The sequence below is a fragment of the Leptonychotes weddellii genome, unplaced genomic scaffold (genome assembly GCF_054177405.1).
Source record: "Leptonychotes weddellii isolate Sample4059 unplaced genomic scaffold, ASM5417740v2 HiC_scaffold_8824, whole genome shotgun sequence".
NCBI lineage: Eukaryota > Metazoa > Chordata > Mammalia > Carnivora > Phocidae > Leptonychotes > Leptonychotes weddellii.
The window spans coordinates 1-8,481 of record NW_028059484.1 but is presented as its reverse complement, the minus strand read 5'-3'; the positions used below and the strand labels follow the sequence as shown (position 1 = coordinate 8,481).

At 43.8% G+C, this 8,481-nt stretch overlaps 1 non-coding gene across 1 annotated transcript; it reads left to right on the top strand.

Annotated features, from left to right (window-relative positions):
• The first annotated feature begins 8 nt into the window (after positions 1–8).
• On the top strand, positions 9–4,435 carry LOC102747977 (uncharacterized). Its single transcript, XR_014142714.1, has 2 exons — positions 9–1,820; positions 4,100–4,435. It is a non-coding gene; the product is annotated as an uncharacterized LOC102747977 (transcript).
• Positions 4,436–8,481: the final 4,046 nt, after the last annotated feature.

Here is an 8,481-nt window from a genome sequence, read left to right as displayed (position 1 = left end):
GGGGGGGGCCTGTCTGGGTCCTTGCTGAGACCTGCAGCACGCCTCCCAAGGAAAAGTAAAGCTTGTCCCCCAGGGCCTTAGGGTAAAGACAAGAATTTGTTTGTAGGAAAACTGTTCTGCTTTTGGATTTCTCCTGGGCAAAGGCTACTGTTTGGGCTAGATGGTCAAAGTCTTGAAAAGAACCAGATTTGGAGATTAGTGATGATTCCTAGGGAAGAGGTATTTGGATGGACTTCTCAGCATAAGCCAGAGGATAACAATATTTGTGTCCCATGTGACTGCTCAGCAAAAGGCACTTAATGCAGAGGAGGTTTTCAGTAATTAGATGGGTAAAATGCTCTGCTCTGTGAATGTCAGTCAGCATGTTTCCCCAGCCACCCTCCTGTTTGCTGGGCTCATAAACAAAATGGCCCGTGGCAAAGATGGGGCCTGTGTGTAGCCTCAACAGTAGCCTCCTCCTATCAAGATAAATCCGGCTACTGCCACAGGAGAGGGTAATACTGAGCCCCCAATAAAGGCTGTACTCCAGGGGGGTCCAGTCAGTAACTTGGTGGCAGGTGAGTAACACCAGACTTTTCATCATGGAGGAAGCAGCAATTTGTCCTTCCCAGATTCTGGCCCTATTCTAGACATGGGTCTGCCTTCCTTGCACACCATGGTTCTTCAGCAACATTGTGTGTAAATTGACTGAATGCCTTCCCTTCCATCATTGTATCCCATATGAGATTCCTTCGGATTATTTGACTGTAATAAATAATTTATGAAATAAATAGACATACATAAATAAATGCGGTCCTGAACACAAAATTTCTTGTCCTTAGCCGTTGCTCCATGAGTTATTGATCTTTGAGGGGTCCACAGGCTTCTTGCTTTTCTTTGCCTCATTGTAAGAGAAGATTTTGTGGAGGTTCAGACAGCTGGGGCATGTCTGAGAGGGGCTCGAGCAGAAGGGAGGAGCCAGGCCAGCATGCTCGGGCACTAGGGGTTTAAAGGGACTCTGGGCTCCTTCTTGCTTGCCCACCATGCCTACGTCTTTCCACTTCTGGATTTTCACGAATAATGACAACTGAATGGAACTGATGAAAGGAAGTCAGAGGGCGCCTGGGTGGTGCAGTCAGTTAAGTGACCGACTCTTGGTTTCAGCTTAGGTCCTGATCACAGGGTTGAGAGTTCAAGCCCCACGTGGAGCCCACTTTAAAAAAAAATAGTAATAATAAAATAAAATAAAATAAAATAAAATGGAGGCAAGCCTAGCAGGAGTTAGTGACGCTCCCACCTGAGAAGCTACTGCAGCACTGGATGGAAGGTAGGTCAACCACACTGTTGTCAGCCTCTGTTAGGTGGTTCATTGGAAATGAACAATATAATGCATATATAAATTAACCGTATAATGTTGTATATGGGGCACCTGGGTGGCTCAGTCGGTTAAACGTCTGCCTTTGGCTCAGGGCATGATCCCAGGATCCTGGGATCGAGTCCCGCCTCGGGCTCCCTGCTCCAGGGGAAACCTGCTTCTCCCTCTGCCTGCAGCTTCCCCTGCTTGTGTGCTCTCTCTCTCTCTCTGACAAATAAATAAAATCTTAAAAAAAAAAAAAAAAAAAACCAACCCAATGTTGTATATGTACTATTTATAGCTATCTTGCCTTTTTCACCTTCAGTGAGATCGGGCCTTGGTTTATGCCCTGAATCCAGGATTGCTTTGCCCTCCAGCCGCTCGTGCCCGCGTCTCTCCCCCACGAAGAGAGGGTCGTGGTGCACATGCGCACATCGCGTCTCCCCCGCTGCCTACAGGCCACAGGAACTGGGCAGTGATGTTGCGAGTGAGTAGATGCCTTGTACTTGTGTCTGACATAACGGCCCCTGGCTCTTCCCGCCCGTAGCTGTGCATGTCTGACGAGCTGTGGGAGAAGGTAGTCCAGTCGGCCTGTGACACCATCACGCCGGACATGCGGGCCCTGGCCAAGGACATAGGCTGGAGGCAGATGTTCTTCACCAACAAGCTGCAGCTTCAGCGGCAGCTCCGCAAGAGGAAACAGAGACAAGGGAGCCAGATAAACAGTACATTTTAGGGACACATTTTCTCACCTGCAGGGGGGTCGAGGCCTGGGTGTAGTTCCCTTCCGTGTCCAAATCTCTCCCGTTTCCTTCGACGACGAACTCAGATTTGAACTTGCTGATTCAAGGAGCCATCGGAAAAGCACACCGGGTTTGCACACACCTGTAGCCCAACCCGACTAGGTGGGGCCTCGCTTGAACCACGGTCCCCCTGTTGGAGGGTCCAGTTCGTGGCCCCAGCAAAGGGCTGCGGGACAGAAAGCCCGTGACACCCGTAAGAAAAAGAGGCTTCTGCTGTACAGAAACAAAAAATAAATGGTTACCCGCAGGTTTTTACTCCTTATGTGTTTTGCTCTAGGCATTTGAAAGGATTACTTGCGCTTCTGAATTTTGGCCTGATAGAGGGGGCTCCGTGTCCCCACGGGAAACAGCGGGGGGCAGGGGCCACGGGAGGCAGCCTGGTGGGCACGGCCGCCTTCCCAGCGCTCTTCCCCTACATTTGAACTCAGGGCCCTGTCATGTGGCCCCTGGATGCCAGGCTCCGTCCCTGCACGTGGACAGCCTCGGATCTGGCCCTGGCGTGTGGCTGGAGCCAAGTCCACTGTTGCGCTCACAGAGCCTCTGTCCAGAGTCCAGCTTCCCCGGACTTCACATTGCCAAATAAGCCTATAAACTTTCCTTAGGGGGATGCTGCCCCAATTTCCAGTCCCCCCAGGAATGTGGAAAGCTACCCCTTCTACCCCAGGGATTTTTAAGATCTCAAGCTGTGGGTTAACTGAGTGAAAACCCAAGTGCGGTTTGTAGTCTATTAACTTGGAAGAGGGGTAAAAACAGTACAGTTTGAGGGTAGGAAACTCCGGCTCCCTGAATGGGTAATTTACAAATTGTTTTCTTCCCAAGCTTTCCTGAGGATAAAGTACTCCCCCCACCCATGACACTCAAAGCAGCAAATCATCTGATGACTCCTTTTAGGCTACAGAAAAAAGTAGCTGTCAACCTCCCATCACCTTATGCCATTTCTTCTTTCCCTGCAACCTGCACTTCAGTGCCTGGAAGAAATAATATATGCCCCACCTGCTCCCCGTGCAGAGGAATTTCCTGTGTTATCTTGAGGCCTCCGACATGGGCTGATCTCCCCACTCAAGTCCTACTGAATGGCTTGGAGCCACGACTTCAGGGATCTATTTTACTAAACCTGTGTGCGTATCAAACCAGATTTCAACCCCCGTCCCTTAAAACTCACCCCCTTAAAAATCAGTCATATATTTCCAGCGACATCTGTGAAATCGAGCGCAGTCGGCTTCCAGGCAGATGAGGAGCCTGTCAGAGTTGTGTCTGGATGTAGTCCAAGCAAAGAGCAAAGGTTTAATTGGTGAGAGAGCCGGGCTGCCTTCGCCACCCAGGAGGGCCTCCACCAGGGTGATGCAGGTGACCGCCGGCAGGCCGGGGGGGCACGCACTTCTGCACAGATCCTGCAGCCTTGTTTCTCCCCAAAGTCCCCAACTTCACTCAGGGCCAGAACATCGATTAATACCTTGTGTGCACAACGACCGTGTGTATGCACGGTTTGGTACGCAACATAACTGCATAAATATGAAGTCACAGCTCCTTCGTAACATCGATGCAAATATGTCAACAGCTTAAGCATTTCATATGTCCTGTTTAATCAACTAACCGAGACTCCGAAAGCTTATGGGCAGACAAGACGTTCTAGATTCAACATGAATCAGTAAGAACACAAACATGGCCATTTGAAAACTCTTACTATCTACGGAAAATATTATAATATAAAGATAGATGCTAACGGTAAATAACAATGAAAAATGAGTTATTGATACGTTGGCTATTGCTGATAATAATTAAAACAGCACAGGTTATTATTATTCCAGTGATTATTAGCCCTAATAATTTGGGTGCCTTATTACCCGATTATAATTTTTTTTGGTCCAAAAGAAAAAGAAAAACAAACGAATACCACCAACCTAAAATTCTGTGGGGGACTGGTATCCTCAGCGGTTGAAACATTTTTGCCCCTCTTCTTCAGCCTCATTTTCCATGTTAGATTCCACGTGGCGATCCCATCGGATGAAGATAGCAGTACCTCTCTGCCTCCACAGACGGCTTTCATGTGGACGAATTACTCTGCTCTGTGTGTGACATACCATTTCAGAGTGAAATGCCACAGCATTTATAATCTTATCCTTTCCCAACTTTTAAGTCAAAAGTGTTTCTACTCTGTTCTCATTTACCCTTGTAATAGTAAAAGCAAAATGCTGATATTTTCTGATGATTTATATGTTTAGTTTTGTAAGAACAACCACTGAACAACAGCAAATGTGAAAATTTATAAAATAAAAAAATAAATATATTTTACTTACTATCAAGTTCCGTTACTGCTTTTTTTTCCTGAACAAGTTAGCATAGTACATGCATTCAACCCCAGTTATAATGGAATCCAAACTATTGTGCACTGGGTAGACTCAAGAACTGAGACTGAGATTATGAATTTTTTAAAAGATTTTATTTATTTATTTATTTATTTGAGGGAGAGAGAGAGAGCAGGGGGAGAAGAGGGAGAGAGAGAAGCACACTCTGTGCTGAGCATGGAGCCCAATATGGGGCTTGATCCCATGACCCTGAGAACATGATCCGAGCTGTAATCAAGAGTTGGATGCTGAAGGGACTGAGCCACCCAGGCGCCCCAGACAGAGATTATGATTGGAGTGAAGGATGGGAAGCAGGGGTAGGGACAACTCGCTAGCCACCACTTATCATTATTTTCCCAGCGGCTTCTGTCCAAGATGGTCACCAGCCCTCATTAATTACCCCAACCTGACTCCCAAGATGCCAAAGACTAATATAGAACAACCTTACGAAAAACATAAACATGTGCATGGCATAGTTTTTTACTCTGATATTTAGTTCGATGACATTTATCTTCAGTTTGTGTTAAGATAATATACCGTGGGACAATATCCAAGCTTTTCAACTCTGAACAGTTGTTTTCAAATGACGATGAATGTCTTCAATTGGGTGTTAAAAACGCTAAGTAGACAAGCTACCACCACATGAAAGAAGAAGGTGCCCTGGCAGTTAGGAGCATAATGCCATGTATCGGGTCATTTTACAAAGGAAAATTGCTATCTTAGCTTTACGCATTTATTATTTTGAAACAAGATCATCCACACACTGGGATAGCAGTGGTTTGTCCTCGTAATGTGGAGTCCTCAGGGCCGGGAGCCACAGAGAACTCCCACGTTTCCTGTTTATTACGTTCCCAGATCTGTGTTCCTTCCACAGAGATCTCCATTCAGAAAAGTAATTTTCAGTTGTGAAATTTGTTCTGCACATCCAGAAAGTCTTACAGCCATAGATCCATGGTCACAGACTGAGTTGGAATAACCTTAGAAATAGTAAAAAGAAGAAGAAGAAGAAGAAGAAGAGCAGCTTCCATTTGTTGAGTGTCTATTGGGTGCCCCAAAACAGGTAGTAACCAACTTAATTCTTACAGCAACCCTTGAAGGTAAGTGATTATTTATTATTTCTCTCTCATAGATCAGAGATCTATAAGCTACGGTATAGGCCTAATTTGACCAGCCACTTGTGTCTGTGGAATAAAGTTTTATTGGAGCACAGTCTGTGTATTATCTCTGGCCACCTTCACATGACAATAGCAGTGTTAGGTAGTCACAATAGACTATATGGCCTGCAAGGCTGAAATTAGTCTCAAAGAGGACAATTTTCCCAAGGTTTCATGACTAATAAGTGGTAAAGCTGAGATTTAAATCTATACTGAAAGTCTATGGGGGTTTTTTTGTTTGTTTTAAAGATTTTATTTATTTATTTGACAGAGAGAGACACAGCGAGAGAGGGAACACAAGCAGGGGGAGTGGAAGAGGGAGAAGCAGGCTTCCTGCGGAGCAGGGAGCCCGATGTGGGGCTCGATCCCAGGACCCCGGGATCATGACCTGAGCAGAAGGCAGACGCTCAATGACTGAGTCACCCAGGCACCCCCTGAAAGTCTATGTTCTTAACCACAAGTGCAACATATCACTTCTCCTTTCGGAGCCAACACTGCATTTGACCAATGGAATTTGAAAAGGTGATAGGATTTACCCAAGGTCATTTGAATTAATTAGGCCCTGAGCACAATATAAGAGACCATTCTAATTTATTCCAAGCTTTTGATGAACTAAATTATTCATTTTTTATTATTTCTTTATTTTTATTAAAAAATACTTTATTTGTTTATCTGAGAGAGAGAGTGAGAGAGAGAGAGATCACGAGCAGCGGGGAGGGGTAGAGGAAGAAGCAGACTCCCCGCTGAGCAGGGAGCCTGACATGGGACTCAATCCCAGGACTCTGGGATCATGACCTCAGCCAAAGGCAGACACCTAACTGACTGAGCCACCCAGGCGCCCTTTATTTTATATTTTTTATTTTTAAAATTTTAATTCCTGTGCAGTTAACATACAGTGTTATATTAGTTTCAGGTGTACAGTATAGTGATTCAACAATTCTATATATTACTCAGTGCTCATCAAGGTAAGTGTCTTCTTAATCCCCTTCACCTATTTCTCCCATCCCCCCCTCCACCTCCTCTCTGGTAACCATCTGATTGTTCTCCATAGTTAAGAGTCTGTTTTTTGGTTTGTCTTTCTTTTTTCCCCTTTGATTGCTATTTTGTTTGCTATTTTGTTTCTTAAATTCCACATATGAGTGAAATCATATGGTATTTGTCTCTCTCTGATTGGCTTATTTTGCTTAGCATTGTACTCTCTAGATCTGTCCATGTTGTTGCAAATGGCAGGATTTCATTCTTTCTTATGGCTGAATAATATTCCATTATATATATATATATATATAAAATATACCACATCTTCTTTATCTATTCATCTATTGTTGGACACTTGGGCTGCTTCCATAATCTGACTATTGTAAATAATGTTACAATAAACATGGGGGGCATGAACACCTTTGAGTTAGTATTTTCATACTCTTTGGGTAAGTACCCAGTAGTGCGATTACTGGATCTTAGGGTAGTTCTAGTTTTAAATTTTGAGGAACCTCCATACTGTTTTCCACAGTGGCTGCACCAGTTTGCATTCCCACCAATAGTGCGTGAGGTTCCCTTTTCTCCACATCCTCACCAACACTTGTTGTTTCTTGTGTTGTTGGTTTTAGCCATTCTGACGGGTGTGAGGTGATATCTCATTGTGGTTTTGATTTGCATTTCCCTGGTGATGAGTGATGCTGAGCATCTGTTCATGTGTCTGTTAGCCATCTGAATGTCTTTGGAGAAATGTCTGTTCCTGCCTTCTGCCCATTTGTTTCATTGGATTACTTGTTTATTTTAGTGTTGAGTTGTATAAATTCTTTATATATTTAAAATACTAACCCTTTATTGGCTATATTGTTGGCAAATATCTTCTCCCATTCATTAGGTTGTTGTTTAGTTTTGTTGGTTGTTTCCTTCACTGTGCAGAAGCTTTTTATTTTAACATAGTCCCAATAGTTTATTTTTGCTTTTATTTCCCTTGCCTCAGGGGACATATCTAGAAAATGATGCTACATCCGATGTCAGAGAAATTTCTGCTTGTGCCCTCTTCCAGGATTTTTATGGTTTCAGGTCTCACATTTAGGTCTTTAATCCATTTTGAGTTTATGTCTGTGTGTAGTGTAAGAAAGTGGTCCAGTTTCATTCTTTTGCATGTAGCTCTCCAGTTTTCCCAACACCATTTGTAGAAGAGATTGTCTTATTCCCATTGTATATTCTTGCCTCCTTCATCAAAGATTAATTGACCATATAATTGTAGGTTTATTTCTGGGCTTTCTATTCTGTTCTGTTGATCTGTGTGTCTATTTTTTGTGCTAGTACCATACTGTTTTGATTATTACAGCTTTGTGATATAACTTGAAGTCTGGAATTGTGGTACCTCTATTTTTGTTTTTCTTTTTCAAGATTGCTTTGGCTAGGGGCACCTGGGTGGCTCAGTCAGTGAAGCCTCTGTCTTCGGCTCAGGTCATGATCTCAGGGTCTTGGGATTGAGCCCTGTGTCAGGCTCCCTGCTCAGTGGGGAGCCTGCTTCTCCCTCTGCCTTTCCCCCTGCTTGTGTGCTTTCTCTCTCTCTGTCAAATAAATAAATAAAATCTTAAAAAAAAGATTGCTTAGGCTATTTGGGGTCTCTTGTGGTTCCATACAAATTTTAGGATTATTTGTTTTAGTTCTGTGAAAAATGCTGTTGGTATTTTGATAGGAGTTGCTTTAAATCTCTAGATTTCTTTGGATAATATAGGCTTTTTTTATGTTCAATGAGCCAACATATGAAACATCATTAGTTTTGATGTAGTGTTCAATGATTCATTATTTGTGTTTAACATCCAGTGCTCATCACCACACGTGCCCTCCTTAATACCCATCACCCT